We start from the raw sequence: 11,229 nt of genomic DNA, 5'->3' as shown, positions 1-11,229 counted from the left end.
CGCCATAAATATCTGGTTAGTGATGAATCTTTATTATTATTTTTTTATGCAAACTAAATAGTAGCAGGTTAACGTTTAGTTTAGAAGAAGAACTGCCCGCGGCTTATGTTCTACGCCTCGTTTAAGTCAGAAGCGTATTTCCTTCTTGTTGATAGCTAGCCTACTTGATTAATAAATGTGATTTTATTAACATAAATTGCATATGTAGCCTCTTATAAGGTCAGAATGATCTAATAATTTTGTTATTTACCATTTTAAGTCGGTGGAAGTGCCCGCGCGTTCATTTTATATCATACGGTTTATATCAAATCGATCAATATATCCTGAAATCGGATACCCAAGGTTAGGATTCGGATTCTTGTTATAAAATTAAATTTTCGATTCCTCTTATTGATTTATGCGCGCTTATTTTCGTCTAAATCAGAATTTTCTTTTACACGCCTGTGAGGACCTGACCTGGCGATCTGCCAGGACCTTGTGCAGTTGACTCAGTCAGTGTTCATTCATACACTTTTGTTACAAATTGATTTCTATTAGTAACACTAACACCAATGGGTTTTTATTTTGCACAAGTGATGGTTTAGAGCTTATCCCCTATTGTGATGTGACTTATTACAGATTATGCTATATTGTGATCACTCTTGATTCAGTAAAATATTTTTTATTTTTTTGTAGGTTTCTTGTCAGGATAAATCCTGAAAATTCGAAATGCACATCACAGTTCCAGGTGAGCAGAAAGAGTGGGAAGGTTGTTCGGAGGAAGACCATGGCCTTGAATCCACACGTTGCATCTTACATCAGGGACTTTGCAGAATATGATTGGCAAAATCATTAAGGTAAGAGTAATATTAGGGATGTGCAGTGGAGTCCATATCTGTAGAAATGATTTGTGTCTGAATCTGTATTTAGAAAAAATCCAAAAAGGGTGGAAATGACTTAAACCATACATTTTTCAAATTGATAGTCTGTTTTAAAATGTAATTATGTTCCCTTTACAGTTTCCATTTAACAAATATGCCTTGTATAAGTCAAAGAATTCATATTTTTATATTATAATTGTAACATCTCTTTAAATAAGTTTTAATTAAAATATGAAATGGTAAAAATAGGGTTGAGTGATATGGTAAAAAATCATCTTGATAAAATGTTTCATATCAGTCAGTGTTGATAATTATCACAATCAATGTCAAATATTTATTTCTTTTAAGTTTTAAATGTTCTCAAACATACATTAAATAATGAAGACAACAGGTAAAGTTGTCCTGAAATGTATATGTATATTCATATAATGAAATGTAATAGGGGTGGGAATCTTTTTGATTCTACGATTCGATTCAAATCTATTCTTGGGGTCACGATTTGATTCAAAAGAGGCAGTACTTTTGAAATTGGGAATTCTCTTTTGAATCAAATTTCAATTTGATATACGGTATGCATAGAATAGAATTAAAATATATGATCAAATCTAAAATCAAATCTATGCATATCTTAATGAAATTTGATTCAAAATCGAGAATCGAACAGCAGAGAAATGAACAGCAGCTACTGTTAGTCCTAATCAAGTGGGAGTTATTTAGTTTAAATTAGACACACCTCATATCTGCGTTAATTTAATCTAACCCGCTGCCGCTCAGCGTTCACATTAGCCTCTCACGGCGTGAGCTCACGCACGTCTTTTTCATCATTAAAATGAGTAAGAATCAAATCGACAGACATGACTATGAAAGGAACTGACTATAGTAAGCATCGTAAGCCTAAATTGATCGTAGAGACCATTGGTGGTAATTGTTCTATAATCAATTTAAGGTTACAATACTTTGGGGAAACGCAGCCCTGATCAGTGACCGATTGTTTGGAGTCAGAGATATAGAATATGGGCCATTGCCTTCTCAATATTTATTACTTTAGCTTCTGATACAGGACATGTTCATTCTCTTTTACAGAGTATTTGTTCGTTACCACAGAAAACCGCTTGCGTATCCATGTTGAACGTGTTTCTTGTATGTAAAAACTAAAGTAGCCTACCTAAGCTATTTTCTGTGAATGTGCGAGACTTCCGGTTCATTACCCACTATATGGAAATAACGAGATGAATAACAAAGTGCTGTAAATGATAAAAATATTTGTGCTATAAACTGTTGACAATTATGACAAATTCAATACATCAAAATATCAAGAAGCATAACAAGCTTTTTTGTACTGCTAGAAATAACTGTAAGCAGATGACACCGGTAGCCAGACACATTTCATTTACAAATGGCCATGCCCACTGTAAAAATAAGGTGGATACCATAGACAAAAAAAAAATCTCCTAAAAAGGTGTTGATAATGTGAGTTAGGTTTTTTTGATTATTAATTGTATGTTTTGCCTCTGATTGATTTGTGCTTATCATTCCTTGCAGGATTATCAGAAGTGTTGTCGCTCTTCTTCCACTTGACACCATCACTACCCTCCTCACCTGGCCTTCATCCTCACCTGTCTTGCTTTCTTTCTAAGTTTCTTTTTTACCTGTTCAGGATCATTTTTGCATGAATTGAAATACATGAATTGTTCACTGATTTTAATTAGTAATTATATATTGTTCATTAGTCTTATTTTAAAGCAGATTTTTATTGTTGTGTTATATTACATTATTATTACTAATGTATTGTTTAAAAATACACAATAAACCTTGTTGTGCAGTTAAAGCTTCAATTGTTCTTTTTTCTATTTCCCATTAACAGTTAAAATAATATTCCTATATTAAAATAATATTCCTATAATAAAATATTAAAATAATAATAGCACTATAAAAGTCATAAAATAACATTTCATAACTGTATAATAGTATACAGTATTATTACAAATCAACGGTGTAATACTGTGTTTTAACATGGTAAAAAAATACAGTAAAATAATGTATTTAATTTTACAGAATGCTTAACAGTACTGTATTTAGTGTTACAGTAATATTACTGTTGAATGAAATACAGCAACTACTGGATAATTGTTGCCAGTAAGTTACTGTTGATTTGACAATAAATTTTTTACAGTGTCCCTTATACCCAAGTCAAGCAAGGACCCTTTATTAATTGACAATTGGCGGCCTATTACTTTGTTAACATTAGATTATAAAATGTTAGCCTCTGTTTATGCTAAAAGATTATGTTCTGGTCTAAATAACATTATTTCAGAATCTCAGTCGGGATTCATGAAAGGCCGTCACATATCTAATAATATAAGGTTAGTATTAGATGTGCTGGATTACTCTAATTTAATTCACTCAGATGGTCTCATACTTTTTCTTGATTTTCAAAAAGCTTTTGATTCTTTAGAACACAACTTTCTTTTTCGCACTCTTGAGTTATTTGGATTCGGTAAATCATTTATTGATACTGTAACCATGTTTTATAGAGATATTAACAGTTCGGTGATCGTTAACTTTGATACGTCCAAAAGGTTTGACATCCATCGTGGAGTCAGACAGGGCTGTCCAATCTCCCCGTTTTTATTTCTTTTAGCCACTGAACTACTTTGTCAAAGGATTAACCAAAATGAAAGTTTGATAGGAATCTCTATATTTAATCGAGAGTTTAAAATTACACAGGTAGCTGACGACACCACACTATTCTTGGAGGCTAAAAAACAGTTACCTAAGGCTCTGGAATTGGTGGAACAATTTTCATGTGCTTCAGGTCTAATACTTAACATTTCAAAGTGTGAAATTATCTCAATTCATGATATAGATGAGACATCATTGGAGGGGATCCCAGTTAAAAACTGTGTAAAATATCTAGGTATCAATATCACTAAAAATCCAGTTACCAGACATCTTTTACATTTTTCTGATAAAATGACAAAAACTAAAAACGTCTTCAACATCTGGCTTCAGAGAGATCTTTCATTATACGGTAGAGTCCTTTTAAGGTGGAAGGGCTCTCTCGCTTTGTATACCCTGCTCTTTATTTATTTATCAATGATAAAGCTATAAGGGAAATTAACAAAATATTTTTGGATTTTATTTGGAAAAATAGGCCTCACAAATTGAAAAAAGAAGTACTCTCTAATTCCAGAGGTGAAGGTGGCCTTGACTTTTTAGATTTTGCTGATACTATAAACACCTTTAAAGTAAACTGGCTGAAAAGATGCCTTGTGAATCCAGTGTCGTTATGGTTTTTCATTCCTAATAATATCTTTAACAAACTGGGTGGCCTGTCTTTCCTATTAAAGTGTAACTTGTTACCTAGCAAGTTACCCATTTCCTTATCTAACTTTCATCAGCAATGCCTTCTTTCGTGGAAATTGTGTTTTGTCCATTGCTTTTCCCCCCACAAAGTTCTCCTTTGGAATAACGCGGATATAACCATTAGAAATAAATCTATCTTTTTCCCTAGATGGTTTAACAATAATTTTAATTGTATTCTATCTGTCTTTGATGATTCTGGTCATATTCTAACTTACAAGCAATTTTTGAATCACCATAACTTTCCAGTTCCACCAAAGGAATATAATACCTTGATAAAAACTATCCCAGCAGGTTTAATTCAGCTAATCAAAAATCACCTTACCTTCAGTAAAGGTAATAGTGTTTATCCAGCTTTACGCTTGGGCGCGATAGATTTTTTAGATCGAAAATGCAACAACAGATATATTCGCTCAATTTTTCAAATGAAGAGAAAGGTTACTCCAAGGGGTAAATTCTATTGGGGATCTCTTCTAACAAACGTAATCTGGAGAAAGGCCTGGCTTTTGCCTAGTAAATTTTGTGTATCCAACAAAGTTAAGGAAATTCATTATAAAATCCTTCATAAAATCTATCCTGTTAACTCTTCTATTTCTAAATATTCTGATATTGATGAGACTTGCTCTTTTTGTGGTTTTGTTGAGGAAACTGTCACCCATTTATTTTGTGAGTGTAATGTAACCAATAGATTTTGGGCTAAGTTAAGTGCTTTTGTTTTTGGCCCTACAAATGTGACCCACATCTTCATTCTCAAAGAGGTTATCTTTTATTATGAAAACCCAAAGCGGATGTCCCTTGAACATGTTGTTAATTTCCTTATCTTATATGCAAAATTCTTCATCCACAAGCAAAAATGGCTTAAGTCTCCTTTGAGCTTCCCTCTTTTTCTGGCTGACCTTAATTCTTATATTTCTTCCCTTAGACTTACAAATAACAAAAAAAGTGCAACATTTTTGATGCATTATGATGATTTATTCAAAGATATGACTTAACCTTGTTGTTATGCTTTTCTTTTTTTTTTTTTTTATGTATAATTACATATTGTGCTGTATGCAAATCCAGGATATTTATTTATTATTATTTTTTATTTTTTTATTTTTTTCTCTTCGTATCATTGTTTGTTCATTGTAAGTGATACAACATTGCTTCACTTCCCTGAGCTTGTAATTATGTGTAAGTTCTGCAATAAAAAATAAAATTAAAAAAACTTCCTGTGAAGTGATGTATCGATGTTCCCTTATTCCCTATGCCGTGCGCAGTGCCCTTCGAACTGAACATGTTCGCTCCCTTCGGATTAGAATCTAACTTAAGATGGCGGAATACCCTGTGAAGTCCACTTCGCAGTCCACAACGCACCTCTAGAGCGACGTTGTTGATTGTTTGAGCATGTGACTGCGCGTTTTCTATTGTTATGCGCAGCATATTTCCCGTACGCACAAACACAGCCACAGACAATGAATTGTTTGTTCGGTTATCGAAGAAGAGCATAATGTATTTTGTATAAAGTTTTTTTTTATTTTATTTTTTATTTTTTTATTAACTGCTTTGAGGATTGGAAATGCACAATTCATGCATACAAATCTGTATATATTAATAAATGAAGATGATTAAAATAGACCAATGCAAAAAACTAAATTCACGCCTGCATTTATTAAGACAAACCTGGTAAAAACGAATGCAGTCTATACACTGACTTGGCTGCTCTGTGAAATGTAATACAACAGTGCCAACTACTGTCTAAATGCATTAACATTAAAAGGTGAAACTCTTGCATAGACATAGGTAAATGCGTTTGTCTATTAGCCTGAAATAAAAAAAAATAAAAAAATTTCAGATCTTGTGCTTCCTCACATTGGAGTCCCGAGTTCATGTATAAAGTTTGGTTTCGATACGTGACAGAGTTCCTGAGATATGGACGACTTCCTGTTTGGCGACTACGCCGCTGATTTCGTTTGGCTGTGACGGGCAAACGCTTCCGAAAATCAAAAATCCTTCTAGTAACTTTTGTGAGGCTTGGTCCAAGGATCATGTACGTCCAGTTTCGTGAAGTTCGGACCAAATTTGTGACCTGTGAAACTTTAGTTTAGCTTTCTGTTCAATCCAATATTGCGGACAAACGACATGGACTCGTGATGTCATCTTCACGAGCAACTTACACCGGTACTGACCGGACGTTTTAAAGTTGGAACGGTGTCTCTGTCTCAAAGGGCCTAGGCGCAGGAGCTGAACAAAATTTTTCTCCCGGGAATAATAATAATAAGAAGAAGAAAACTTAAGAAGAACAGTAAGTGTGCTGCTTTCAGCAAGCACACTTAATAATAAGAAGAAAACTTAAGAAGAACAATAAGTGTGCTGCTTTCAGCAAGCACACTTAATAATAAGAAGAAAACTTAAGAAGAACAATAAGTGTGCTGCTTTCAGCAAGCACACTTAATAATAATAAGAAAACTTAAGAAGAACAGTAAGTGTGCTGCTTTCAGCAAGCACACTTAATAATAATAAGAAAACTTAAGAAGAACAATAAGTGTGCTGCTTTCAGCAAGCACACTTAATAATAATAAGAAAACTTAAGAAGAACAGTAAGTGTGCTGCTTTCAGCAAGCACACTTAATAATAATAATAAGAGAACTTAAGAAGAACAATAAGTGTGCTGCTTTCAGCAAGCACACTTAATAATAAGAAGAAAACTTAAGAAGAACAATAAGTGTGCTGCTTTCAGCAAGCACACTTAATAATAAGAAGAAAACTTAAGAAGAACAATAAGTGTGCTGCTTTCAGCAAGCACACTTAATAATAATAAGAAAACTTAAGAAGAACAATAAGTGTGCTGCTTTCAGCAAGCACACTTAATAATAATAAGAAAACTTAAGAAGAACAATAAGTGTGCTGCTTTCAGCAAGCACACTTAATAATAATAAGAAAACTTAAGAAGAACAGTAAGTGTGCTGCTTTCAGCAAGCACACTTAATAATAATAATAAGAGAACTTAAGAAGAACAATAAGTGTGCTGCTTTCAGCAAGCACACTTAATAAGAAGAAAACTTAAGAACAATAAGTGTGCTGCTTTCAGCAAGCACACTTAATTAAGTACCTACTCATTGAGTATGCGGTTTCGAACGCAGCCATTGTCTCCATATGGCTCATTTTTATGCTATCATAAATAGAAGTATCTAAACTTCAAAACAAAATGAGATATTTACAACAAATTTGACAGACATATATGGGCACCTTTTGAGGACACCTAATAAAAGTGGAGATCAGGCAAGATGTGGTGCTATAACTGTCCAAAAAAACTTTCCTGACTTGACTAAGTAAATTGCCTGTATTGGCTGTAAATGGTATCTATGATGTCAGTGGTTAAATGGTTAACCAAATAAAACTTAATGTTTTTTTATGCATGTGTGCTTAAAGGCCTTAAATGCTTGAACCCCGATAAATGCTGCTTGCAGCTTTAATTTTTATTCATATCTTGCACATCTACTGCAGTCAGATTCACCGCGTATTGACTCTGAAGGAATCACTCACGTGGCTGGGCACTTGTAATGACACATCAAGGATGTTAAGAGGCTAAAAGCAGGTTTAAAACTTGCCCCATTGAAGTCAACAGGGTGCAAATTTTAAAAAGAGGATAACACGGTGTAGGCAACACCGATTTTTGTCATTGTTCTCTGTACTGACAGCACTCCAACTTTACAAAAAAATGAGCTCAATGTTAAAATTGACCGGAGTTCAAAGCCTAAATTGACAGAGAAAGTTGATGAGCTGCATCATGGTACCAGAGCCATATGAGAAAGAGTTGCGACACTCTTTGATGTCGCCGCTATGGCTGTCACGCGGTTCATGTAAGCCCCAATAGTTCCAAAACATACGCTGGCTGTCATGTTCTTCTATGGGACAGACAGCAGCGATTGCATTATTGAACAGTAAATATAAAATAAAACACACACCCAAGTACTTTTTCAGCTGTTATTTGTCACGGGATGTGGAGGTAGAACCCAAAAGCAGACGAGGTGCAGACACTCAAGGTTTATTTATACACAAAAACAGAAAACAAAACCCACGAGGGGGTAAAACAAGACAGGATGAACTATTAAGACAGAAAACACTAGACTAACACTCAGACGATAAACTTAGACAATAAAGACAGGATCAAATACTTCTAACAAGACAAGACTTTCTTCAGGTAACTCACGGAGGGTATCAGACAAGGATAGACAATGTACCGACACAGGACAGCAAACACAAGGGGATTAAATAGGGATCAAACTAATCAGGAACACAGGTGAAAGCAACGATCTAATAATTACAAGATGAGATAACAAGGGGGCGGGGTAAGGTGACAAGACAACGCAAGCACACAGCCCAAACAAACGGCCATGTGCTTACACACAAAACATGGGTCTGTCATGATCCTGCCTCAAGACAAGAGAAATCTAGGACATGAAGGCAGAATCATGACATTATTGCATTATGTTAATGTCAGTTTTGCATTTGGAGAGGCAGGGTGACAACGAAAAACTGTATATTACTTAGATAAGTTTTAGGCTTTATTTTTGGAGGGAAAATTTTAGTATTCATGTTCGCATGGGTAGTAGCACTGGCTTTAGCGGCTCTAACTTAACTTTTCCATATCATTCATCTGATGATGGACGTCTCATGATATTTATTTTAGCACAACTGGGCTGTATTAGGCTATTGATTCCCATGATTTTGCTTATAAATTCCGATTCAGCCATTAGCCTACCTTCGTGATCACGCAAAGAGGTCTGCCGTGGCGGTCCGTTCAGTATTCGCCTAGAAGCTAGCTCACTTCTTCTGATAGGACCACAACGTTAAACATGATCATGTTAAGACTAAGAATATAATTTTAAGATTAAGCCATACACATATTATCAAAACTATTACAGAATAAAAACGAATTTACGCTTTTATGTTTGGGTCTATAGATAAGTGCAGAGCGTAGATTTGTCACTAACTCTGTTAGTGTACAGAGTAGGCTAAGAATACACACATATATACACACATACATATATACATACTCTACCAGTCAAAAGTTTTGGATCAGTAAGATTTTTAATGTTTTTAAAAGAGGTCTCTTCTGCTCACGAAGGCTGCATTTATTTGACTGGTAGTGTACACATACACACACACACATTGTTCTTGAAACATTTATGTCAATAAAGCCCTTTGAATTGAATACATTTTTTTGTGTTTAATTTTGGAGGGAAGGGGGACTGCTCCCATAAGGTATAATACATTTACAGTATTTACTGTATATATTTTTCTCGTGCTTTTATGGTCATAATTACTAACATCCTAATGCTATGTTAAAATACATTCACATAAACCTGCACAACAAGTGAATATCAATTAAAGCTGCTCAGTTTAAGTCAAGAAAGAAGTTTGTTCAACAGTAAAAAAATATACAAGGCAACCAATTGCATTCAACAAAACATTTAATTGAATGAATGAATGAATGAATAAATGAAAGAAATACACTTCATTGCCCCCAATTATATATTATTTCTAGGGAGAGGGTAGGTAAGTTTTCCTTGAATGTTCTGTCTTCAAAGAAACTCGTTCGACTTCCTACAGGGAGAGAAAGATGGCAGAACGCAAGCCAGAAAAGGAATACAAGTGTTCACAGTATCCATTACATTCTGCCACCGACGCTGTAGGATAATCTGGAGACCTGGTGGTGAATCGAGAATCAGTCAAACGCTCAGCCATATATTGATAACAAAAGCATTCAAACTCCACACTATAAATAATGCTATAGTTACTTGGATTTTTGGGTGAGAGCATTGCCCTGCCAGCAGAGCGTGTCATAGGCCCCAGAGGAGACCGGGTCCTGAAACAAGCCTGTTGCTGTTGGAGAGAACTGGTAGTGGTAAAGAAAGAGGAAACGGTGTTAAAGTTAATACACTGAAGGACAGATTAAATACACATTGAAAGCCTATGTTTCCTAAACATTTTCATGAGGTTGAGATTACAGAAGTGAGTTAGGTCTATACATCCGGACATTTGTCATGATTTCTGTTATTTTGACTCCGTACTCCTGTAACGTTACATAATTTGAAATTAAATGAGAACAAATATATATATACAAACCACTATTGTTATCCAAATTGTTATTCTTACACATTAACATTATGGAAGATTATTTTGCTCATCCAACAAATTATGCAAATTAGGGAAAATATCATTTTATATTTTTATTGCATTATGATACCGTATATACAAAGCTCAGCCATAAATTCTGCTTTTCTATAATGTTCAGAATTTTTTATACTGTCATAGTCATTTACACGTTTTAGCAATGATGTCTTATTTGTGGGGGTGCAGCTGCTGTACTTATTTGCTTTATGTCCAGATCTGACCATAATATGTAAATAGGGTTGACAAAAAAACTCTGAATACAATATAGTGCAACATCACATTTAACTATGACCTCAGTATTGAATTTACACATTTCTGACTGGTAGCTAACGGCAATGAAGTGTTGGTCATGTAAGCTAGCTGCAATTAACTATTATCTTCCAATAAACATTAACTAAAGTTGGCTACATAAATTGCAACTAAATTCATGAGAGAACGGCTAATGCGTTCAAATGTCAAAAATACAGTAATTTCTTCAACTTACCAGCGAGCGTACTTCGGAAACACTGAAAATGAATGGGGTTCAGCGCTGGAACTATCAGTGTTTGGAACTATCGGCTGCTCCACGACACGCGTTACTTCCGCATTCCAAAGTTCCTATGGCAGCCTATGGGAGTGTCGCAACTATTTCTCTCTATGGCTCTGCATGGTACCAATAAAGCCTGATTGCATCGGTTTGGTTTTGTCAACTCAAAACTAATCCTGTAACCCCGAGTTTGTTCAGCTACCTTCATGGTACACTACAGACCCCTGCTTTTGAACAAAAAGAGCGCGTGACGCGTTCTGTTTTCCCGTTGACGTATTTGATCTTTTTTGCTTGCCGTAGTAGGAACTGCAACGTATTTCA

General features: G+C 34.8%; 1 long non-coding RNA gene across 1 annotated transcript; it reads right to left on the bottom strand.

The window, feature by feature from the left end:
* Positions 1 to 8,235: 8,235 nt before the first annotated feature.
* On the bottom strand, positions 8,236 to 11,211 carry LOC307155617. Its single transcript, XR_013820536.1, has 3 exons — positions 10,867 to 11,211; positions 10,007 to 10,104; positions 8,236 to 9,915 (listed from the first exon to the last, which is right to left on the bottom strand). It is a non-coding gene; the product is annotated as an uncharacterized lncRNA (long non-coding RNA).
* Between the last annotated feature and the right edge of the window lie 18 nt (positions 11,212 to 11,229).

This window comes from Squalius cephalus (assembly GCF_949319135.1).
Source record: "Squalius cephalus genome assembly, chromosome: 3".
In the NCBI taxonomy this organism is placed as follows: domain Eukaryota; kingdom Metazoa; phylum Chordata; class Actinopteri; order Cypriniformes; family Leuciscidae; genus Squalius; species Squalius cephalus.
The sequence above is the reverse complement of the archived record's forward strand: the minus strand, read 5'-3'. Positions and strand labels throughout refer to the sequence as shown.